Raw genomic sequence first — 25,972 nt, 5'->3', positions numbered from 1 at the left:
ATGAATCATAGACAAAGTTTAGTGACTTGGGATGTTAAGGCAGAGAAAGGAAGATTAAAAAAAAAAAGCAGCAATAATTCAACAAATCACATGAACAAATATAATTAGCATGAAGCCATCCTCTTTCCATAAACCTGAAGCAATTCTATTGGTCTTCTCTGAGTCTCACCCCACTTGGACCCATGATGTTCATTTTAATCTTACTTAATCTGCACAGACATGGACTTTCTGAGGGAATGTGCCTAGAATTTTGTTCTGTGCATTAAGAAGGGGAGATGGCCATACTACTCTTCATTTTTCATTCTTGAAGAGATCCAATGACATCAGTAGGGTGCTCTCTCCTCCAGAGTCATAGCAAGGGGGATGGCAAGACAAAGTCAAGCCAACTGTTTATGTCTCAGGATACAGGGAGTGATCTTGGCCTTTCTAAATTAAGGTCTTTTAGAGGCAGAGCCAAAATGGCAGACTAACAGCATGGACTTTCTAGAGCACTCCCCCTAAGCTCAACCAAATGCCTGTAAAAAATGTCTCTAAACAAATTCTAGAGCTGCAGAACCCACAGAATGACTGAGTGAAGCAAATCTCCAGCCCAAGATAGACTGGAAGGTCACCAAGATATGTCTATCATGCAACACTTGGAGCAGAACACAGTCCAATGTGGGCCACGTCAGCACAGACTGCACTTGAACAGGCCTTGGGGGGACTGAATCTCTCACATCTATGGTGGTCTCCAGACTTCATGATCCCAAAATATTGAGGACAAATTGAAAAGTCAGTGGAAAAAATCTGTGGGACTGGTGTGAGAGAGTAGAGTTGTCCGACCCCAGCAGAGGGCAGCAGAGGGGGAAAGGGGCAGAGGAACCCGAAGCAGTCACTGCAGCAGCAGGGGCAGGTGCAGCCACTGTTGCTGGAGGTCTATGCCCACAGATTGTGGGGAGATCAAGTGGCTAATAGTATATCCCTCAACCCTCTCTGGAAGCAGAGAACTACCTTGACAAAGAGCTCAAAAGTCAAGTAAATGGCTGGGGAAGTGAGAAAAAACTGGAAAAGAATCAGACTGTAGAATCTTACTTTGGTGACCAGGAAGACCAAAATATGCAAACAGAAGACAGCAAAGTCAAATATCCTCCATCTAAAGTCTCCAAGAAAAATATGAATTGGTCTCAGGCCATGGAAGAGCTCAAAAAAGGATTTTGAAAATCAGGTAAGAGAAGCAGAGCAAAAATTGGGAAGAGAAATGAGAGTGATGCAAGAAAAATATGAAAAACAATTCAACTGCTTGCTAAAGGAGACCCTTTCCCCAAATTCTGAAGAAAACAACACCTTAAAAAATAGACTAACCCAAATGACAAAAGAGATTGAAAAGGCCAATGAGGAAAAGAATGACCTAAAAAGCAGAATTGGCCACATGGGAAAGGATCCAAAAGCTCTCTGAAGAAAATAATTCCTTCAACATTAGAATGGAGCAAATGGAAGCTAATGACTATATGAAAAATCAAGAAATAATCAAACAAAACTGAAGGAATGAAAAAATAGCAGACAATGTGAAATATCTCTTTGGAAAAACAACTGACCTGGAAAACAGATCCAGGAGAGACAATTTAAAAATTATGGGCCTACCTGAAAGTCAAGATCAAAAAAAGAGCCTAGACATTATCTTTCAAGAAATTATCAAGGGAAACTACCCTGACATTCTATATTGAAAGAATCAACTGATCACCACTTGAGAGAGATCCCAACATATTCCCTAGGAATGTTGCAGCCAGATTCCAGAGTTCACAGGTTAAAGAGAAAATATTGCAAGTAGCCAGAAAGAAACAATTTGAGTACTGTGGAAACACGATCAAAATAACACAAGATCTAGTGGCTTCTACATTAAGGGATCACAGGACAGAATATGATATTCCAGAGGTGAAAGGAGATAGGATTAAAACCAAGAAACATCTACCCATCAAAACTGAGTATAATACTTTGAGAGAAAAAATGAAGTAAAGGACTTTTAAGCATTCTTAACAAAAAGACCAGAGCTGAATAGAAAATCTGACTTTCAAACACAAAATTCAAGAGAAACATGAAAAAGTAAACAGAAAAGAGAAATCATAAGGGACTACTAAAGTTGAACTATTTACATTCCTACATGAAAAGAAAATATTTGTAACTCTTGAGACTTTTCTCAGTATTTGAGAAGTTGGAGGGATTATATACATATAGATGAAGGGCACAGGGTGAGTTGAATAGGAAGGGATGGTATCTAAAAAAATAAAATTAAAATTGAGAGTTGAATCTATTGGGAGGAGAAAAGGAGAAATAGAATGGGGCAAATTATCTCTCACTTAAAAGAGGCACGGAAAAGCTTTTTCAATGGAGGAGATGAGGGGGGAGGTGAGAGAGAAAAAGTGAAGCTCACTCTCATCACATTTGGCTTAAGGAGGGAATAATATACACACTCAATTTGCTATGAAAATCTTTCTTACACTACAGGAAAGTAGGGGAGAAGGGGATAAGCAGGGTGTGGAAGGATGATAGAAGGGAGGACAAATGAGAGGAGGGGTTAATTAGAAGTAAACACTTTTGAGCAGGGATTCAAAAGAGAAAATAGAATAAATGGGGGGCAGGATAGGATGGAGGGGAATATAGTTAGTCTTTCACAACACGACTTTTATAGAAGTCTTTTGCATAACTACATATGTATAATATATATCAAATTGTTTGCCTTCTCAGTGGGGATGGGTGGGGAGGGAGGAAGGGCGAGAAGTTGGAACTCAAAGTTTTAAAAACAAATGTTAAAAATTGTTTTTACATGCAACTGGGAAATATGATATATAGGTAATGGGGTATGCAAATTTATTTTACCCTACAAGAAAACAGAGGAGATGGGGATAAGGAAGGGAGGGGTATGATAGAAGAGAGGGCAGATTGGGGGAAGGGGTAATCAGAATGCATGTCAGCTTGGGATAGTCAGAGTAGAGAGTTGGAGAGAAAATGTGGAACTCAAATTCTTGTGGAAATGAATGTTGTAAACTAACAATAAATAAATAAATTTTAAAAAAGAAAAAAAACTAATTAATTAAGGTCCTTCCCAGGTCTTAGTTTATCTGAGGCAACACCTGTTCCATGACTAGGACTGGGTAAGGACTGAAACAAAAGATGACCTAATTTGCTATCATAAAAGTATCAATCTGGGAGGGGAAGACTCTCAAAGTTTCTGGACAAAACAGAAAATATTTTCTATTTATACTCATTCTAGACCATCACAACCTAAATTGAGACACTGGAAAAATTCTTTGTGCCTAAGGCTTCTCTGATTGGATGCCACTTCCCAGAACCTTAATTTAAGGAAAGCATTCTGTAATTCCTTTACTATACCCCAGCAGTCTCCCTCTTTGCCTCCCCCTTTTCATTTTCCTTTTGATGTGCTGTCTGCTTCCATTCAAAAATATGTTTTTTGAGGTCAGGGTCCTCTCTCTACTTTAATTTTATTTCAAGGGCTTAGCACAATGCTTAGTCCACAGTAAGTATGTAATAAATGTTAGTTGACTGAGTGATGGAGAAGGAATCATGGTAGTTCACTCAGCAGATTAGTTAACGGGTATGGAGTGAGAAACATAATAAGTTCAAATTTGACCTCTGTGACTTACTAACTTGGGTGATCCCAGGCCACTCTAAACTTCTATATTTGTCAATATCTGCATCTCTGAAGTTAGAGTTACTGTATAGACTCAACCATTTTAAGGTCACTTCCGCCTGTTCTAAATTTGTTGTCCAGTGATCTACCTCTTATATATTAATAGGAATAGATAGCATGAATATAAGAAATAGGTCTACCACCTCATACCTCTTTGTTCTAAGCAGGGCTGCCTTTAGGATACAGCAAATACAGCAAATATTCTGTGACCTGATGGTCACAGGGGAAAGCCCTGATGGGTCATAAAAGCCCTGAGCTTGGGCTCAAAATGCAAAACAAGCCAAGTCCAAGCAGGAACCTTGAAGCTTGGCAAAGTCTTCAAAGATCTTACTATTATCCCCATATTTTTTTTGCTTTTAATACAAAGAAGAATCAAATCTTTAGCCCAGACTCCAGTTAGAAAGCAATCTGAAACGTTAAAAGTCATTATGTTAATAAAAGTGTCTTGAATGCGTAAAGAGCCTTTCTTTGGAGGAGTTCAAATCCCTTCAGCTGGCTCAATTTCCTTATTAGATCTTGATGAAATCCCAGTAAGGTACGAAAGGACTAAGAGCAACCCTGATTTTTAGTTATATTGAAACAGACATAGAGGGTGACTTACTTAGAGTCACACTATTATTAAATTATGTGGCCAAGAAAGAATAAGTGTTTTTCATGTAAGATTCCCATTAGCTAGACTACTATTCAATGGTTAGCTCTATTTGCTTTATGTATGCCACAGGTCATGGACAGTCAGATGCTGTAGCTATAACTCTTTAGCTTCAAAACCAAATGCCCAATGTACAGCCTCAGCTGGGATGTCTAGTTCAGATTAAAATGTTCTTTAGTTTTGGGCACAAACATTCCGCAGAGGTGTGCACACGCATAAGCGATCCAGGTGTCATGCTCTGCCAGAGCAGTCCCTGTTTGCCTCCAGTCTGCACTTCCTCCTCTAGTCAACCATTCCTAGGGATAGTTTCCTTATTGATTAGATCTAAGGAAGAATTCCTGAGGCCACTCTGCATTCATTCAGTTATTGGTCCTGCCCTCCATTAGTTCATTAATTCATTCACTCATTTATTCTTTCAATATATATTTATTGATTTATGGGAATGGTACTACTCTGATCACCATGGAAGGTGCATAGATGAATAAAACCCAGTTTCTCTTCTGGAAGATCTTACACTCTAGCTGGCAAAGCACTCCAGAAAAGTTAAAAAAAAAAGAACAATGCAAATCAGTACATGATTAAATTCCAAGTGACTTGTACTTAGAGGATCCCAGATTTAGAGCTAGAAGAGACCACAAGGAAGCTAAATGAGTCATAGTCACATACACCATAAACACCTGAAGTAGATTTTGAATTTAGGTCCTTGCAATACAGAGCCCAGACTCTTTCCATTGTACCACAGAGATAAGTGCAGAGGAATTCGAGGGATATAGACTGCTGTGGAAGCACAAAAGCCACCAAATTCATTCACTTATTTAACTAATGTTTATTATCAGACTATTATGAGAAAGGGGCAGGTAGGTGGCTTGGTGGATAGAGTGCTGGGCCTGGAGCCAGAAAGACCTGAGTTCTAATGTGGCCTCAGACACTTACTAGCTGTAAGACCCTAGGCAAATCACTTCACACTGTTTGCTTCAGTTTATTCATCTGTAAAATGAGCTGGAGAAGGAAATTGCAAACTACTCTTTGCCAAAAAAAGCCAAAATGGGATCACAAAGAATCAAACATAATTGAAACCACTGAACACAAATAACAAAATTATGTGAAAGGCACAATGTCAAAGAGTTGGTTAGAGGAAATGCAGAAAACCCAGGATTTGAAGTTAAATAACCTGGGTACTCATTTGCTGTGTGACCTCTGGCATATCCCATTCTCTCTCTGGACCTCAGTTTCCTTTTATGTAAATGATGGGGATGGATCCCATAGTCTTTATGGATATTCCATTCTAATTCCTATGATACTATGGGTTGGACTTGAGCTCAATTTTCAGGGAGCAGTAGGATTTGGATAGGTAGTATCCAAAATAGTAGATGACAGCCTAAGAGGGTAATGATTTAAGTTTAATTGGGAAAGTCCTATCTCCAAAATATCATCCTCATACTGCCCTAAATCCTCTATTTCATTTTGTCTCAATCCCTGACATCTCATCAAGGAGAGACTCATTTCAGAAAGTAAGGCATTTCAGTCATTCACAAATGAGTCGGTGATATGAATTAGTTGATCAGATTATGTTTCTCATAAGTTACTAAGTACAAATTCTGGCACATAGTAAGTACTTAATAAAATCTTTCCTTTCATCTTTTCTGACTTTTCTGGGAGTGACTGTTTTGATGGAAATCTGCAGTGAACATGGCAAGTAGGTACTTGTTGAAATTAACTGAATTGAATTAAGCAGGGTTGGGGAAGAGGAGGGCACATTTTTGTTGAAATTAACTGAATTGAATTAAGCAGGGTTGGGGAAGAGGAGGGCACATTTTTGTTGAAATTAACTGAATTGAATTAAGCAGGGTTGGGGAAGAGGAGGGCACATTTTGGTAAAGTTGGGGATGCTTGCTAGTTGCAGATAAACTGAAGTGAGAAGTGATACAGGAGGTGAGAGGAATTGCAACCACAGGTTTGCCTTACTTTTCCAGTTTCTCAAGTAACTAGACCTGGTGGATACGAATAATAAGAGCAGACATAATATACAGCAATGAAAAAGGACAGAGTGGAGGTCAGTTTAGTTAGTGGTAGGCTTTTGGGTTTTGTAGGTAAAAGGAACTTTCTGATCATCTAGTACAGGGTCCTTAGCCTTTGGTCCCAAAGGGTCTGTTGATAGATTTCAGGGAGTTCAAATTGGGAGGGGGAAAACTGCATGTTAATTTTAATATAATTGGTCTCCTTAGTAATATATTTTATTCTAAGCATTTCCAAACACTATTCTTATAAGTGATCCATAGGGTTTGTTAGACTGCTCAAAGAGTCTATGACACAAAATTGGTTAAGAACCCCTGTCTAGTAACCCTCCCTTTCCTATTTTACATGTGAAGAAATTGGAGTCATTGAAAAAGGAAGTGACTTGTCCAAGGCAATAGGATGTAATAATGTATAGAGCACTAGACTTGAAGTCAGGACACTGGTTCAATTCTTGCCTCAGACACTTTTTAGCTATGTGATCCTGGCTGAGTCATTCATTTACTCTAGGGCCCAGTTTTTTCATTTGTCCAACTGAAAAGTTTAGACTTGATGACCGTTATCGTATTTGGTAATTTCAGATATATGATTTAAAAAGTATTTTAGTTGGGATTTGAACCAAGTTTCCTAAATCTGAATCTAATCACACCATACGGTCTCTCAACTAATTTATACATTTTTTTGTGTGAACTATCCTGATTTATGGATTCCCTATAGGCACAGAGGATGTAAGCCAGATTCACCTCCATTGTTATGACAAAAAGAAAATGAATACATTGACTTTTTTCCTCAGTTTGCTGCAGAGCAGAGGGCAGATATTCATGAGGTGTTAAAGTCATGCAGTTAGCTATCATGAGATTTACTGACATTCATTTGATTCTGTTAATCTACTGCACCAGTTAAGATCCAGGTCCCTTACCCAGGGCTCTTCTGATAAATGTTTAACCACAAGCTAGTGGTAGGGTGGGGTAGGGAATATACCCAGGACACATTTTTACTTCAATTTGAATTGTTAATAATTTCTTAATTCTAGACCATCAAAAGAACACAACAGCCCAATATATCAAATCCTTGTTTTATAAATATACCTGTTTCCAAGATCTAAATGCCCCCACTGAGAATTTAACTATCTGCTGAAAAACCAACTTGGATAAGTTTTAGCACATCACTGTCTACTGGAAATTCCAAGTTGGCTTACAATGGACAGTATTATATTCTAATGTTGATTTTCAGGAGGTCCATCAATAAAGTGACAATTTAGTAATCTTTTTTTTATTACTCTGATTTTAAATGCTTCTTACATTCTATTAGACAAATGAATGGTAGACTCAATTGGCTGTATTTCATATAGCAATATAGAAAAGTCATTTCTTGACGTTTTCCAGACGTGGAAAGGATAAACTTGTACCTGTAAGCAAATGATCAACAAAATTACACTTCCTGCTGATGTACTAATGCAACTGTGTAATATTTTGACAGTTTCCAATAATTAGTATTACTATTTTGATCATCAAATATGCTTAATATATTCTGTAAAGCAGGAATTATACATAGAAAATGTTAATATATGGGAATACTGGAGAGACTGATTATGAATGACCAAATACTCATTCAGTTAGTCAGTCAGTCAGTCAGCAAACAATTAATAGGTACATAAAATTTATAGAACTAAATACTAGACACTGGGGAGAAACAATGTTAACAAAAGATTGCTCTGCAAATTTATCTGCTTAAAATATTGCAAAAGAAAAAAAGATTAGAAAAATTGAAATAAATACTGCTCTCCAAATATTGCTTTCTTGTTCAATTTAAAATAAGCCTTGGAGAATGGATTCAGGTATCTTTTAGCTGCATGCTAAGCACTTGGGAGAAAAAAAAAATCAAACATTTCAGAGGATGGCCTTTGGGTCCTAGCTAATTCAGTTAAAGTCAACCCAACCAACATTTGCTAAATGTCTTCTGTGGTGAAGCATTGGACTAAGTGGTGGGTATACTTTCAATACATGAATGGATTTGAAATTTATCTATGTGTGAGGTCCCTTGATGAGGCAGATCACAACCCTTCCATGCCTGCCTATTCTGTGTGACTCTTGTTTGTGTTCTCCCCAGAGTTTATCACCCATCCATTCAAAAATACTTTTCATCTCTTTTATTCTAACATCTAGAAAGTAGTCAAAAGAACATTCTGGCTGCACATATGATCCTCATTCTTGCCCTGTGGCCAGTTCATTTTCTCTGTTGATCATACTTTGATGACATCCTGCTCTCCTTTTCTTCTACAGTTCTTTATTGATTCTTTGTAGTATCTTACTCATACCTACCATGTACCTCTCCATTGGCCTACCCTGCAACACTTCTTATACTGTGGGTCATGACCACATATGGGATTTAAGAAGCACTAAAGGGATCATGAGTGGAAAAAGTTCAAGAAGACCTGCTTATGGGATTCTCCTTCTGCTCCTCCTTTTCCTTATTGCTGAACCCTGAAGATCTTCTCCTCCCAGATTGACTCTCTTATGAAAGCAAACTAGGCCATTTTTGCCTCAGTTCTTAGTTAGCCTTTAATATTGAATGGATGTTGCCTCAAACAAACTGAGAATGAGAAAGACCTTAGCTTAAAAAGGCCGAGATCTCCTACTGCATCCAGCCATTGCGTGTCATCTTGACCTATATCTTGCCAGTGGATCCCCATCACTCTGGAGGATAGAGTGAAGCTGATGACTTTGCACAACTCTGTCTCACTCAAATCCAACTCACTTACAAGTCAAGACATCACCCTCCTGATGTCCTAGGTCTTCCTCAAGAATGAGGGATGAATAGCAATCATTTATGATGCTTTAAGCCAGAGATATCAAATCATCTGCACATGGTCTATAAAACTAGTATGGCCCTAACCTGTTTGAAATGCAATGACAAATGCTTAACAAAACTTTTAAAAAATACATTACAACAGATAATATTCATTTGTGGGTTTTTTTAAGTCAATATGCAACTTGTTAGGATCTGTTTCCATTTGAGTTTGACACCACTCTTCTAAGGTGTGTAAAGTAATTTACATACATTAAATCAAGTTGACCTCTGCAATGACCCTGGGAGGTAGGTGCTATTATTATCTCTGTTTCATAGATGAGGAAAATGAAGGTGAGAGAAGTTAAATAACTTGCCAAGGACAACACTGCTAGTACATGTCAAAGACAGGATTTGAACTCAGGTCTTCCTGAGTCCAAGTCCTCAACTCCATCCACTTTACCACCCAGCTTCCTTGTCTTTTTTAGAAGCAGTATTCCTATACATCTCATTTGCTTATAGCAATACTGTTAAGATATTAATAATAAAATGATGGGCTCTTGCTTTATGGGGAAACTTGGGGTCCATAAAAGACTTCCTTCTGTAGTGTTTGTCAAAGACACACATACTGTTAGAGAAGCTAAGCCATCTATCCCAATGCATGTTGAAATCTGGACAATAGATATTGTTCATACAGTTAGTCCTTCTTGAGTGAATGAGCAGGCAATATTGAGGGATTGCAAAGTTTTTACAAGAAGTTCTTCAGGATTCCAGTGCTTGCTGATCTCACTATTCACTAAAGATTCCTCTTCTACTTGGACTCCTTTCTGGATCTTCTCCACCACGGTGGCTAATTTGTTTAGTGAACACAAATCTCTCTATTTTATGCCTTGCCTGATGTTTATTATCAAAAGATCATAGAATGGCAATGTTTCTGCTGTTGCATCTTTTAGGAACTTTAGATGATTGCAATGCAAAAATGAAGGGAGATAATAAGAATATGATTGAGAGAAAGTCCTGGGGGAAGTAGGAGAGATGCTCTGTTACTTGTTACCTACGTAACCTTGGTTACTTTCCCTCTTTGGTTGTTTCCTTCTCTGTCAAATGAAGATTGCACTACATAATGGTTCAAATCCTTCACAGCTCTGACATTCTTTCATTATCTGATTCTGGTTTCAAAGTCAAGGAAATGTTTCTGGAGAGTGTTGAATGGCAACCAATGGTGAAAGGTGAAGTTCAAGCCATATGAGGACTGTGTGAAGTAAATGTGAATGTTTATCATGGAGAAGGGAAAGGTTGGGAAAGAAGAGTAGAAAAACCCTTCAAAGGTAGTCATTTTTGGCCCCAGAAGGCAAAACCAGGAGCAGTGTGTAGAATTTGGAAGGAAGCAAGTTCAGGCTTGACATCAGGGGGAAAAAACAAAATAGAAACCTTCATAATAATTAAAACTATTTAAAAGTTGAATGGACTGCCTTGGGAGGTAGAGGGTTTCCCCTCATTTGAGATCTTCAGGGAAAGACTAGGTGACTGTTTCTACAGTATAATGTAAGTGAGGAATCGTTTATTTTTTTTTAAGTTGACTAATGAGGTATCTTCCAGTTCAGAAATTCTTTGATTCCCTGATTCTGAATATAATATCCAATGAATAATGAAAGTAATATTCCATAGTAAAAAAATTTCACTCTGGTAAAATCCTGCTTTTAAAGATAACTGTTTGCCTCAGTTTTCTCATCTATAAAATGAGCTGGAGAAGGAAATGGCAAACCACTTCAATCTTTCTGCCTAGAAAACCCCAAATGGAGTTACAAAGAGTACAACACAATTGAACAAAACCAACAACAACAAAAGAAAATCTGTAATAATGACATGATGCAAGGATATATATCAGATGAAGGTGAGACTATATGCATTTGCAATGTACATATTAAATACTGAAGTCTGCTTTGTGTATAACGATCTCCTTACTCAGACAGGATGTATATGAATTTAAAATAGAAATCCTACTTGTTGAGGCAATCCAAGAGTTCCCATTGTCAATTAATTGGGAAACCCTCTGTCAATTGCAATAACACCTTTACTTTCTTTCATTCACCTGATTCTTAAGGTGTCGTTTTTAAAACTTTTCTTATGGGACTTTGAGAGGAGCGCATTGGATAGGGGTCACAAGGGGAATCATAGATTGCAAAAATAGTAATGGGTCAATTCACATGATTCTATGATTCAAGATGCTTATTTCAGCTCCATTGTCTAAAGATGCAATCTATTAGCAGATTTTGATTTTATTTGCTGATCCACCTTGGACCTCTCCCACCAGGGTGAACCTTTTCCTTATTAGGATCATCTGTGTGCCTAAGCATTTCTAATGGCCCCCATTGCAGTGATGCCATCTGGATACCTGACATTTTAAAAACAAACATTTCAGCATAATTAATGAATTCTACCTTCCGCGGCTCTTATGCAGGTCTGCTTGCTGAATATTCAGACAATCATCACTCCCTGAATTAGACTTTGCTAAGCAGAAACATTACACGATGCCTGTCAGCTGTGTCAAATTACAAATGAACTCATGAAATACAAAGACGCTCCATGGGAAATATAATGATCACAGAACGGTATGGCTAGGAGAGAGCTTAGAACATAAAAGCCAGAAAAGACCTTAGAATATAGAATGTCAAACCTGGAAGGGATGTGAGAGACCCTTTATAGTTCAAAGACCTTCATTTTACAGATAAGACAGCTAAAGCCTCAAGTGATGAAGGGGCTATTCAGTGGTTGCATGGATAATAAATGGTAGAACTGGGATTTGAATGGAGATCTTCTGACTCCATATCCAGTAGTTTTTTTTTTTTTCCACTATACTGAGATTCTTCTCAAGTTAAACTATAGGAAATAACTATATGTCCCAACACAGTTGAAAGAAACATTGGTTCAGTCATTTTCAGTTGTGTCCAACTCTGTATGATCCCATTTGGAGTTTTGTTGGCAAAGATACTGAAGTGGTTTGTCATTTCCTTCTCCAGTTCATTTTACAGAGGAGAAAACTGAGACAAACAAGGGAGATTTGCTACTAACTCAGACACATTCATTTTAATTCTGGTCTTTTGGGGACAGTTCACCACTTTTGTTATAAATTTATGTTTTTTGAGAGTTTTTTTTGTGTGTTTGTTTTAGTGCTTCTTAAATATTACCATATATAGGTCAACTCCCCCCTCCCCACTGCCCCATCATAAGTGCTTCAGTAAGGTAGAAATCAGCTTTTTAAGAACTGGTTACCAGTTTTGGTGTTAAATGTTTTGGTTTAGTGGTTGCTCCTGACTTAATTTTCTTTGTTGGTTTCCTAACTTTCTGCCTTTTTCTGAGGCCTGCTTTTCTAGTATTAGTCAAATGGGAGGGAGCACTATTAGAAGATAAATAAAAGGCCACTCAAAAAGTATGATATTGCCAAGGACTGTTTAACAGGTAGACTCAACAATTTTTTTGGTTCTGTGGCCAAAACATCCTTAAGTAGCCCTTTATCTCCTGTTCTGGGACCAGACATCTGTTCCCTTGCGCTTTTCCCTTGCACTTTTCAGTTTTCACCATCCTACGTTAACCAAATGTAGAGCAGCAGCTAGATGACTCAGTTGATAAAACGCTATGCCTAGGGTCAGGAAGACCTGAAGGTCATACCTGTATGACCCTGAGCAAGTCATTTACCTTAATCCACTGGAGAAGGAAACAGCAAACTTCTCTAGTACCTTTGCCAAGAAAACCACATGGACAGCATGGTGCACAGGATCACTAGGAGATAGATACACGTGAGTGATTGAAAAATAACGATTAAGTCATTGTAGACATTCATTTGTTTTTTCTCTCCTTGAAATATTATACAGGGTATTTATTGAAGTTTAAAACTGCACTAAGACTTTTGTGGCCCACCCTTATGTTTTTAATAACCTTATGTTCAAGTGGTAGACTTTGTATGTGTTCCATTATCTGAGTGAAAGAAAAGCAGACAAATGATCCATACTTACCTTTCATTACTATCATCAGTTCTATGACTTACCATAGTAATATCCCCATTATTTTAGAGTTGAAAGAATTATAATAACTGCTGTTCATATAGAACCTTACTATTTGCAGACTACTTTACATTCATTATCTTTTTAACCTAACAGAAATTGTCTGAAGTAGTTACTCCATATGTTATTCTTATTTTACATCTGAGAAAACTGAGGGCTGGAGAGTTTGCATGAATGAGTCAAGGTCACAGAGCTAATAAGTGGGAAAAGTATGGAACTCAGATCTTCTTGACTGGAAGTGTAGGATCCTTTATGCTATACTAACCTTCCTATCTCATGTGAAGTTATTTACATGAAAAAGTGACTACATACATAAAAAACAAACCTGAAATGCCCGAGGGACACCAATTTTTATAAGTGTGTTGCTATGAAACTCCCCCCCAAAAAAGTAAACCTTATATTTCCTACATCTTTCCTCCCCCTTAAAATAGTCAAGCTGAATACATGTGGCCATGGTAATTTTAAATTACCTCACTATTTACTCCCAACACATTTTGACTCTAATGTCTTGGCAAAAGCCCCCACACTGTGACTGTTTTTTTAATTGGCCCTTGTTGGTTAAGAAGATTGAGATTTGGAATTACTGTGTCCCATATAATTTCTCCCAAATGTGTCTCTTCTTGACATTCCTTAGCCATATGGAACATTCCCCATTATCGAAAGGTGAAAAAGCCCCAGAGAGGAAAGCAATTTATGTTTGGAAGACTAATAACTACATTGCATAATGGGGGCAAAAATGCTTGCGAATAGGGGATGGAGCTAAAAATCCAACTTTCACTGGAGCTCAGTAACAGCTCATCTTTTTGTTGGAGGAGGGGGGATAACGGGGAGGGGAAGGTCGCGGTGCAAGGAAAGGTAATGGAATTCTCCTTGAATAAGAATTACTCTGTAAAAGTAATAGTTCAGATTCAAAACGTGTGTGTGTCTCTCTGTGTGTGTGCATGCCTATAAAAGCCCTGAACTTTTCAAGGCGAGCCTTATTCTACTGAGTAAGGAAAAGGGAAACCAAAATAAACTAATTTTCAATGTCATTTGTGCTGTCAGATGTCAAACTCATCCCAGACCATAGTATCATTTGCTAAAACAATTCATTCCAACCATGCTTCCCCCACTCTTTCTTTTGTTGCCATGGTTGTTCTCCAGGTTTTTTGACATTTTTAAATTATCCAGTGGATAATCAAAGGGTGGATATTTAGGGGGAAAGGTCCGGATAGTTTTGATGGAAACACCATCTGTTTCTAGCAGACAGGAGGCAAATATAATAAAAAGTAAACATCTTAGCTTTCACTTAGTCTCTGACAACCCATCGGTCAACCAGAGGACCACAATCAGAATACACAGAGAAGCAGTGTGGTTTTAGTGGACTGAAATCTGGCTTAGGAGTTAAGAAGATGAGAGTTCAAGTTCAGACTCTGATCTGTATTAACTGTAACCACAGGCCAGTCACTTAACCTCCCTATCCTCCAGGTATCTCCCTGAGAACATGTTATAAACAAGCTGCAAGCTGCATTGGTCATGTATTCACTGAGTAAGTGGCTGTTATGGCCCCAAACAAGCAAAATATGAAGCACATTGTAGACCCCATGGGGGCGGGGGACATAGTAAAAGTATATAAGATGGTTCCTAAACTCACAGAACTTGGTTAGGGAGACAAGATGAACACACACTGTGAAATAAAAAGAAATGCCCAACTCCATATAAATAAGCACTAAATTGTATGATACAGATCATTTCAAAAGGTGGTTCTGATTTTTTTTCCTTGATAATCTTTTTTAATAAAAATATACCCTCCTGAGAGTTAGAAATGAACTGTGGCAAGAATAAAAGGGCTGGTAGACACATCTAGGCTGCCCTCTCCTGTGGCCTATGGTGGAATTACTCCCAGGGGTGCTATTTGATAAAGTTCACTTTATTACTATCTAATACATTTCGGACAGCTCTATGGGTCCCAGTCAAGCCTTTGTTAAGTGAGAGAACCTTGGGCTTCTCAGACTAGTTAATCAAAATCCCAACTCAAAGGCAGCTATTTTCAGAAGATAAATCTCTGATCTCTCTTTGCTAAGCAGCTAGGCAACCACATGCAACTTATAACTTGTTTAACTAAACCTTGTCATTTTCTTTAGTTGAAAATCCAGAAGGAAGAAAGAAAAAATCTGCAAAATACAGAATTCTAGAATTTTCTGTACCAGACATCAGAAGAAATGATTTTGCATTAGACAAAATAATCCTTAGATAAAATAATTACTTTTTAAAAAAAGGTCAATGAATTACTCATTATAATGGAAAAGACTTCAGAGATTACCTAATGGAATCCTTTCATTTTAAAGATGAATACTGTTCTGCCTTTCAGTAAAAGACCCCCAATCTACATGGGGTTGTAAGTTCTTTGTGGGTTAGAAGCCTTTCCAAACCATAGTTCAAAAGGCCCTACCTAAGTCTTTATTTTAATTACTTATCTAAAAAGACACACTTAAATGACATGAAAGGCATTCAATTAACTTGTTTTCATCAGAAAATAGCACTCTAACATTCCCTCCATAAACCATGGGCAACAGTTCTTCCAAGGAGTCACTTGTGGGGCACATACATGTTAGGATCACATGTGGCAAGACTATCACTAGAGGGGAGTTCACACACTAGGAACAAGAATGAAGGGAATCCTTGACACTTAAAATCTATCAATATCACCTCATCATGTGTTTAAACTGCTTTCTGCGGTCATCAGGTTCTATATAATACTTGACTTCTACTTGGCTTCTCTATTTCTCCCTACTGGCATCTGAGGTCTCTGTTGCTCCCTTCTGGGAATAAAGTCCATGCTCTAGTAGAGATTTCAGCAATCTTATAATCCTATGATTCAGTTATATTCAAGGACATTGCACCTTTGTCACGCAACCACGAAGTAGTTAGAAAGCTTGTCTCATGCAAAGAGAGCTACATTTTTTTAACCTGCTCCTTTATTCACCTTCTTTGACTCATCCATAGATAATTCTCAGCTGAAATATTAGTATTTCCTACTAATGTGTCCTTCATCTATTGGGAATGATGTGATTAGCAAGTTTCTGCCCTGTCAAACTGATCTATAGCTTTCTTCAGGAAATCTTTTGGCCAGTGGTTATGGAGTTTTCCCCCTTAGTCAGACTAAACTAGAAAGTAAGAGTACCAATGTCTGCTCTTTGATTTTTCTTAGAAGTCTTTTGTTTCATTTCTCTCTGAACTTTGACTATAATAGCCTCTAATTCTCCCTTGATCTCTAAGTTCAACTGTCATAAAACTTACGATTAAAAATTTATTGCTGTTCTAATACTTTCTCTTACTCCTAGGAAAAGGAGCTTAGGGATATTGCCATGGTTAAACTTTTAGTCAAACAACATGGTCAAAAATAAACTATTTTTGACTGATCTATGTCATCGTCCCCTGTCACATGCAAATAAACGTCAACTGTGCTGGTTATGGAAGGCTACACACAAAGACCAGAAACCTTTGTGACACATTGCCCGAGCAACACATCATATTCTGATCTCCCATGGGTTTTGTTACTGATAAGAAAACTGAGAACTCAAAGGAATCAAGTCATACGTAATCATGCAGTAGCTGGAGTTGAGAATGGATGTTGGTCTCCTGACTTACAGTACAGGGCCTTTTTCTGATATTATTCTACCTTCCCTCCCCATCCTTTCAGTTATTCCCATCCCTTCAGTTAAGGAACTAAGTCAATGACTTGAAATTCAATTCAATTCAACATATATCTAGCATAAGATGATGCAGCCTAGTTTAAAGTGAAGAAGAAAACAATGGAACCCATGAAGAAGTGATTTATGTGAGACATGAGATTTTTAGCTGTTAGGAAAGTCAGGGAATGTTTAAGGGTTTTCTTTATCGAAGGTTTTATTGTATCAAAGGCCCATCATAGCAAACAAATCTATATCAAATAAGGGAGAACTTTGATATGGGGGACAGTTGGATGACAACAAAAATACCGAAGTAAAATTTTTATTCAGAATCTCATCTCTTTCTTTTTAAAAAACGAGCTTAACTTATATGTTAAAAAAACAGGTTTATAAAATTATAAAAATATAAATAAATGCTACCCTTATAAATCCAATTTTAAAGACCAGATTTATTCACAAAAAGCACTGGAATTCAAAAATTTTATTATTTTCTGTATGATTTCTTGCTATAAAGGGTTACAAATTCCTATTTTAGCTTTCCTAATGAGTAAAATTAGCATATTTAATAATGTAATTTTCATGATATTTTAACTCTAATATAGTTAAGGATGGAATATATGACTAGTTTCTACCTATCCACATTTGGTAGTGTTTATGAATGTTTCAGAATTCCCATTTACTAAAGGTAGCAACACATTCAGAAATTATTTGGGAAACTTAATTAGAATTTGGAGTTCCTAACATTTATTCTTTCTTTCAGCAATAACATGTGCCTTAATTTGGAAACTCCTTTATATGACACTGTATATAAGAGGAGAGATGACTTTTGAAGTTATCAGGATTTAGGATTTCTTTTCTTTTTAAGAAGGCTTTGTGTTTGAGGCTTCACGGAGATCATCTAATTCAATCTGCAGTTGATCATATACTTGCTAATTCACCTGATTCATTGTCTCCTCTATTGCATCCAAAATTAATGGTTATACAATATGTAATTGAATGGGGATCTAAACCATGTCCAAAGAAAGTCCAATCTAATTTGGACAATTTTTAATTTTTCAGTTCTCCTTACATTAACCCTAAATATCCCTTTCTGTTATCCATTGTTTCTAGCTATGCCCTTTGGGTCCAAATTGATTAAGCCTAATCCCTCTTCTGCCTTTCAAACATACAACAATTTTTATAATGCCTCAAATATATCTTTCATTTTCTCAATTATTTCTATGGATCATAGTATTGCATGATCTTGAGTTACTTGCCCAATGTACTGGCCTTCTGGATCCACTCCAGCTTGAAAATATTCTAAAATGTGGTGCCTTAGGAATGCATATTATCCTCCTGAAGTGGCCTGACAAAGGCAAAGCACAAAGAAACTAAAAAAGCAAAAGCATCATTTTCCAGTGAATGGGAGCGTTGAACTTTAAATCAAGAAAATCTGGTCACAATCTCTTTAGGCCTTAGGTCCTTCATTTGTGATACAGTGGGGTTGGACTCCATGGCTTTTCTAGTATCTTTAGTCTCTAAATGGAAAATCCTTTATAAACATTTCTTTAGAGAAAAACCAGAAAAGCAACAGGACTAGAAAGGGATACATTGATAAACTGTAATGTTCAGGGAAGGCTAATCAGGTGGGAAGGAGATGGGAATCAATTCCATGTTAGTCTGGGTTGAAGGACTTGGAATATTTAGCCTGGAGAAAAGAAGATTCAGTGATAAGAAAAAATTCAGAACTATCTTCAAGTTTTTGAAAGAATATTTTTCAGAAGAAAGTCCAACCAAGTTGTGTTTGTCCTCAGGGAGCAGAACCTGAAGTACTCTAACCCCAGAGCCAGGGGGTCTGGAAGGTACCATGTCTCTGGAAGGTATAATTAAGAGAGATATTCCCGGATAAACAAATTGTTCATATAATTGTTCACTTTTATATCCATCTATATAAAGTTTGCTGAACACTTTCTATGTACTAATTCATTGAGAAATTCATAAAGGATTCTTCCTGCTCAAGGCAGGGGCTACGTTAGATGTTCATTGGGATTCCTTCTAGCACTGAGATGCTATCCCTCGTCTACTTGTTATTTGCAGTTGTTTAGTCATGTCCAACTCTTCATGACCAATTTAGGGTTTTCTTGGCAAATATTGGAATGGTTTGCTATTTCCTTTTTCAGCTCATTTTATAGATGAGGAAACTGAGACAAACAGGGTGAAGTGAAGTGACTTTCCCAGGGTCATATAGCTAGTAAGTGTCTGAGGTTGAATTTGAACTCAGATCTTCCCATCTTCAGACCTAGTCCTCTATCCATTGCACCACCTAGCTGCCCAAGAGCCATCTAGCTGCCTCTTGTCTACTGAATTATGACAACCCATCAGATAGTTTCTACAGACATGAAACATGAGATAAACAAAGAAAAATACCAAAAACCACAGTTCACTTTTCACCCCACCATTCTATGCATGTATTTTGACATCAGTTAGACAATTTTTAACCCATTTATTTCCCAAAGGTATGATTTCAAGGGAAGAATTCAAGAGCAAGAGAGATAATATGTGTTTTCATGTTTAAAATTTTTTTAGCATCTCAATGTGATGTTCTGGGACATAAATGCCTTATTAACAGAAGCTGGGCATGAGCCAGTGAGAGATACAGCCTCACCCAAATCTAAATTCAGAAGAAATATTTACTTGGCAATAATATACATGTGACAGTAACTGCAAAAATGAATGGTTGTGGAAGGTGAACCAGAATGAAATAGAATAATATTAAATGAAATGAAAAATAGGATAAAATAATAAGGAAATGTCAATTCCAGTAGAAAGTTTCTTTCTTTGTACAACACAACTATGAAAGTTGTCTTGAATTTAAATCTGTTTTTATTTTCCTCCCTTCCAAAAGAGAATTCACAGAAATTAAACTCTGGCTACAGAATTAATTTAAGCTTCTTTCTCCAGAGCTGAAAAATTTGATCTCTCTCTCTCTCTCTCTCTCTCTCTCTCTCTCTCTCTCTCTCTCTCTCTCTCTCTCTCTCTCCCCCTCTCTCTGTCTCTCTCTCTCTTTCTCACTCACTCTCTGTCTCTCCACATAGAAATGCATACACACAAGCACAAACATGTATGGATGAATGTGTATGTACATATATACATATGTATTGTACATATTACACATACACACATACACAAATAAAACAAATGATACTATCAAACCTTCTAAATCAGATTTTACTGAATAAGTAACATTGTATAAGTATTTTTAAAAATATGTGACAAGATTCCTTTGTGATAGTAGCATGGGCAAAGGAGAATTGGAGGGAGAAAGGACAAATTTTTCATTTGGCAGGAAAAAGGAAGGCATTTACAGTGAATGAGTGAATGGGATGCCTACTGTCCTATGTGAATTCCTTCTAACTCTTGGTGTTATAATGGCATTAAGCACATAAGACTTCCATATTGTTAATACTAATTGTATTGCCATCAATTACAAATTACAGGTTATGACTGGATTCATAAATAGGCAATCTTCATTGTCTTTAGTCACAATAATCAAGTATTCCCTTGTATTTCATCAGCTTGCTCCCTCTTGGAGAAAAGACTATGGCAGAAACCTAGAATGGTATTGAAAGCCAGAGATAAGAAGAAGACAGTGATATGCAAACAGAGTAACTTTAGTCATACACATTGACCCACATGGTTAGCTCTTTCCCCATGAGCACAAACATGGTTGTCTAGAAAATTATCTGGCTGATTCTTCCTGATTGTTGTGTTAGTAACACATCCTAGTGGATGTGGACAAGACAACTTCCTCCCTGGGGGTATCCCCTGTATTCTCTAGCCATTTGGACCGTTTACCAGCTGCTTGTGGTTTATGGGATAGTGGCACCAGGATGCCTCACACAATGGGCTTCTGCCTTAGTACACAAAGCTTAATCCCACCCAGTCCCACTCAGGGAACGAACCAGCAAACATAAACCATAACCCTCTGAGAGCAGATCAATAGCTTTGCTTGTGGTGGAAGCCATTTTGCTTTTGCTGCTTTCTGTCACCAACACCTTAGGTTGAGTCCTGGAAGAGCAGGCTAATTAAAAGGAATGGAAATGAAACAGGCAAGAGCAAGACCAGGAAAATTGCTTTTTAAAAATCTGCTCAGAGAAAACTGTGCACTTGAATGTTAAACATTCACTACGTCTAGGACAACTCTAAAGGTAGTGTCAGGTATGGGTACCATCTTTCCTCCCTACTCTGGCTCTTTACTTCGGTATAGGGAATACAACTACCATTTCTTCAGCACTGGGAGCTCTCCAATGAAGACATTTCCTCTCACATTGCAGAATGGCATCTTTTTCTGCTGCTTTGAATGTTCAAGTGACCTATGGCTAAGGTGTCAAAAATTCAAACAGAACTAGGGCACCAAACTAATCACACATTAACATTATCTATGTTTTAGTGTATGTTTATTTATTTTGTTATACACGTCCCAATTGCTTTTAATCTGGTTCCTGCAGTTCTCAGGAGTATTAATGGCAAAGTACTGTGCCTAGTGTCATGCTTGTCTTCCTGAATTTGAAGTCAGCTCTCTATGTAGTATAACTTCTTATTCTCTAGTTTAGGAAAGGAAATACTTCAAAGGACATTTTAAGGGACACACGATGGAGTTTTTTGTAGTGATCTAATAGGCTCAGGTGTGTTCCCTCTACTCATACTTAGAGACAAGTGAAGCTGATCTCTTAAGATTTCTACTTGACCAAATAACAAAAAGAAACAACACCAGGAAATGTGATTACACCACAGGACTAAGCCACAATCCTTGTCAATGATGTATTTAAGGCTAGTTAGTAATATTTAACATGACTTCTTTTAAGCAAAATCCCTGCCTCTTACTTATTTTTCATTGGTATTTTCATTCAGTCTCTTTTTCTATCTTCACATATAATTGATGAAGAATATCAGAATTCAATAAGGACAAGTTTTGTTTAGACCCCCAATTTGAAAAATAAATGTGTTTTGGGGAAAACATTTTAAAATTAAGTTTAAAAAAGGAAAGTTACTTCTTAGCTTACTGCCTTGGAAACAAAGTAGTTCATTTTTCAAGATATATGGGAAATGAGGTGGATACTGAATCTAGCTGCCAATTTCTAAAAGCATAAACAATCCTCATAGGTTGCACATAAGGAATTATTCTATTTTCCTCATCATTTCATTATGTTATTTTTCTAAAGTGTTCCCAAGCATTTCTCCCTAAATAACTTTGAACTGTTAGCTAATGTAACCTTTGATAAGGCCAAACACAATCTTTTTAGTTATGACTTGTGGTAGATCAAAGTTGTCAGAAGTTGTGGGAATTAGTTTAGAAAAATCAAAACTGGCTGGCAATTGTAAGAAATTAGTCAATATTAATTTTAAAAGAATGTTTGAACAAGTGTGAACAAATTTGACTCTAATTGTTCAGAACTAATTAGGACCATTCAGAAAATGTTGAAACCAGGTGAACCGGTGCAACATTCTTCCAGAACTCAACTTGGGAAATGGTTAGCAGCATTCAGGACCCAGCCAGAGGCAGTAAAAATTGGTTTCATAGAAATAACAGAATCCTAGATTTGGACCTGAAAGGATCTTAAGAAATCAAGGAGTCCAAATCTGTCATTTTACCCATGAGAACACTGAGGTCCAGAGAAGTTATGTCACTACCACAGGATTAGTAAATAACAGAGCTGCTGGGTGAACGGACACTTCCTGATCTAAAATGCAGAGCTCTTCATTTCGCTATACTTTCTGAATCAGCTCAAGTTAATTGGAACAATTTTTAACCAGTGAAATTAACTTGATTCTTGCCAGTTTAAAAATAATTACTTTGAATCTTTCAGAGCCATTTTTTTTACCTGTCACAATCAGTCTGAAACAGATAGGTCCCTATCATACAGTAAGTGCTTAATTTTTCTTTTTAAAATTATTATTCATTCATACAGTTAAGGAAATTGGGGCTTAATGATGTTTAATTATTTGCTCAAGGACCTATGCAAATCAGTAGTCAAGCTGGAATTGGAACACCCTTCCTGTGGCTCCCAATGTAGTAAGCTTTCTACTACACTATATCTGACATACCATACTGCCTCTGCTATTTGATTCAAAGCATTGGGTAGAGAAGGCTTTGTAAATCCAGCTATAAATCTATAAATCCCCAAACCATAATGTGTTAAATAAATGTAAGTTCTGATTCTTGCTGTTTTTATCAGTCTAATTTCCACAGTCTGCTAATGTTTCTCTTGACTTTCAGAAAATAAGACATCAGGATCATGGGTCGAATTCCTACATCAAGTTGCGGTTGTCCTGTCTGTGGGTGAGAAAGGATGAGCTTGTAAAGAATGGTGCTAACGAGGTCAAGGTTATGAGTCTGTGTATAGACCAGTAAACTTTGTTCTTTTTCGTGGCCACAGACTGTACCTTCAACTTTAGCCATCTATCTTGAAAATGCACATAGGAAGCCAGGGGGAGAGCATATGGCTGAATCAATGCAAATACATCTTCTCTAATAGAAAAATGACTCAAAACCCATGCCCTGCTGGTAGTGGTCAGCAGTGTCTTCATACACAAAGGACACGATAGTTTCCACTAAATGATGGTATCATTCATATTTTTGAAAATAAAATGATGTTTATAAAGAAATAGAAAATATTTTCTTAAGTGAAAATATTGGTTAACTTATAAAATCCATAACAAATAATATATATATGTATATATATATATATATATATATATATATATATATGAATACTCATGACCTTGGAGAAAGAATTCCTTTAAAAATGTATGTCAATGAAAAGGGAGACCACAGTATAGTTTTTATTTTAATGGCTAACATACTTTGGGATTTAAATAACAGGCAAATTGAGGAAAGGATTTTTTATAATTCTTTCCCTGCCTGTTTAGAAATCAACAACGCCGTTAACCTTTCCTTTGCCAGCACATGACAATTGGAGAATAACTACAGGGTAATTCCAGGCCTTTGTGTTTTTGAATGCCAGGGTAATTTGAAGAGCTCAGACGGTAAATTTGAATTGGTTCACATATGCTGTCTGCAACCATAAATACATTTAGAATAACTTATTCCACCTCTCCAAAGCGTGATTTTCATTTTTTAAAAGAATTCAAGCATTGGACTAAGTGTTTATGGCTACTAGAAGTTTGGGCTGAACCAGAGGGGAAAAATCACGAAGACATTTTTTTTTCCATTTAACCAAAGTTTCAATTTAGTAAAATGCCAAGATCCCATAAATGTTACCTTGACATATAATCCTAGATTTTTTTCCCCAGGGAAAGTGATAAAAATTTTCTACCTCTACTAAAGTTTTAGCTTTAACTAACCTTTTTCTTGACTAAAGTCCTACAACTACCAGTTTATAACATTTCTCTCCTTGCCTGCCATTCCACTTTCTCCTCTTTCTTTTAAGCACTCTCTCCAACCAATTTGTCTCTTACTTTTCTACTTGCTAAAGCATTTGATGCTTTTTGTCTCCCGTTCTTTTTATAGTGACATTTTATAGCCCCACCTCCAAAAGCAGCTAACGTTGCTTATTTTTCCCTTGTCACCTTTCCTTTACTGACAGTTTCTCTTCCTTCTTCCCTTTGCCCTCCTTCATTCATGTCAATTCTCCTATGTCTACCATCATCTTTCATTCCCCTTATACCAGCATAAATTCTCTTAGTGAGAAAGCAACCTTTCCTATACCAGTATAGAAACATTGTAATCAGTGACTATGGTAGGGAGTTAACAGAACAGGTTCCGACACAGGTGGGCAACAGCTAGCTGTAGATGTTGCAATTACAGTAGGGATTTTTATGGGCTTATTTGTCTATTCTTCCTCATCTGAAAATAATGATTAGTGCAACAAAGGGCAGAGTTTAATAAAGAAAAACAAATCACGACCTTGATCTACAAACACGTTTAGAAAGATGAAGGCTATTTTAGTCATCTTTAATGCCCAACAATTACTAAGGAAAACTCTCTTAGGGAATTCAGATATATTCTTGACCCAATGGTTGTTATTTTCAATGTGATGTTTTTGCCTTCAGTTCACATAATTTTGCAATAAATGTACCTCATGTAACATTTTTAAAGTTGACTGAGTCTGAAAACTCCAACAGCACATGAAATCTATCTCCATGCCTCAAATTTCATAACAAATCAGTAACAATTTTTATAATGAATAAAATTCAGAATAACAAAGAAATTATTTTTTAAAATAGGATTTTCTTTAAAAAAGAGAAAAAAAAGCACAGTATAATTTTAATTCTTACTTGCTCCTCAGATCCCAATGGTGCTCACCGGACTTCTCACCTAAGCAAAAAGAAAATGTGATAATGATTAAGAGAGTGTGAAAACGATACTGCTTAAAATACTGCTCTGCTTCAAACTGTGGCAGAGAAAAATGTTTACAGAAAAGAAAACAGTTACATTTTTGCAGTTCCCTTAATTCCAACTGTTTTAAATAATTGTTTCCAACATTATTTATACTACAATAAAAAGCAAAATTTAAGGAAATCTATGGGGTAATAAAGCTTTTTTTTTTTTTAAATTGGCTCCAAACTATATTACAGTTAGTTATAGTATAAGCTTATCATGGGCTGGGATTTTTTCATTTTTGTTTTTATAAACCCTATCTCATATAGTATCTGGCATACAGTAATCCCTTAATAAATGTTTGTTGAAACTGACCTGGAAAATAGATACAGGAGATGGAATTTAAAAATTATCGGACTACCTGAAAGCCATTATCAAAAAAAGAGCCTAGACATTATCTTTCATGAAATTATCAAGGAAAACTGCCCTGATATTCTAGAACCAAAGGGTAAAATAAATATTTGAAGAATCCACCAATGGCCTCCTGAAAGAGATCCCAAAAGGAAAACTCTTAGGAATATTATAGCCAAATCCAGAGTTCCCAGGTCAAGGAGAAAATATTGCAAGTGGCCAGAAAGAAACAATGGAAATACAATCAGGATAACACAAGATCTAGCAGCTTCTACATTAAGGGATCAAAGGACTTGGAATATGATATTCCAGAGAAGAAAGGAGTTAGGATTAAAATCAAGAATCACCTACCCAGCAAAACTGAGTATAATACTT

General features: G+C 36.8%; 1 protein-coding gene across 1 annotated transcript in view; it reads right to left on the bottom strand.

Moving 5' to 3' along the window:
- The window catches only part of PTPRD (protein tyrosine phosphatase receptor type D), a 934,659-nt gene that overhangs the window by 735,420 nt on the left and 173,267 nt on the right, over positions 1-25,972 (bottom strand). Inside the window, exon 3 of the mRNA XM_072596637.1 lies at positions 25,144-25,183. The gene's annotated coding sequence lies outside the window, so the exon portion shown is untranslated. The remainder of the gene's footprint in view (positions 1-25,143; positions 25,184-25,972) is intronic.

The sequence above is a fragment of the Notamacropus eugenii genome, chromosome 1 (assembly GCF_028372415.1).
Source record: "Notamacropus eugenii isolate mMacEug1 chromosome 1, mMacEug1.pri_v2, whole genome shotgun sequence".
In the NCBI taxonomy this organism is placed as follows: domain Eukaryota; kingdom Metazoa; phylum Chordata; class Mammalia; order Diprotodontia; family Macropodidae; genus Notamacropus; species Notamacropus eugenii.
This window is presented reverse-complemented; position numbering and strand designations above follow the sequence as displayed.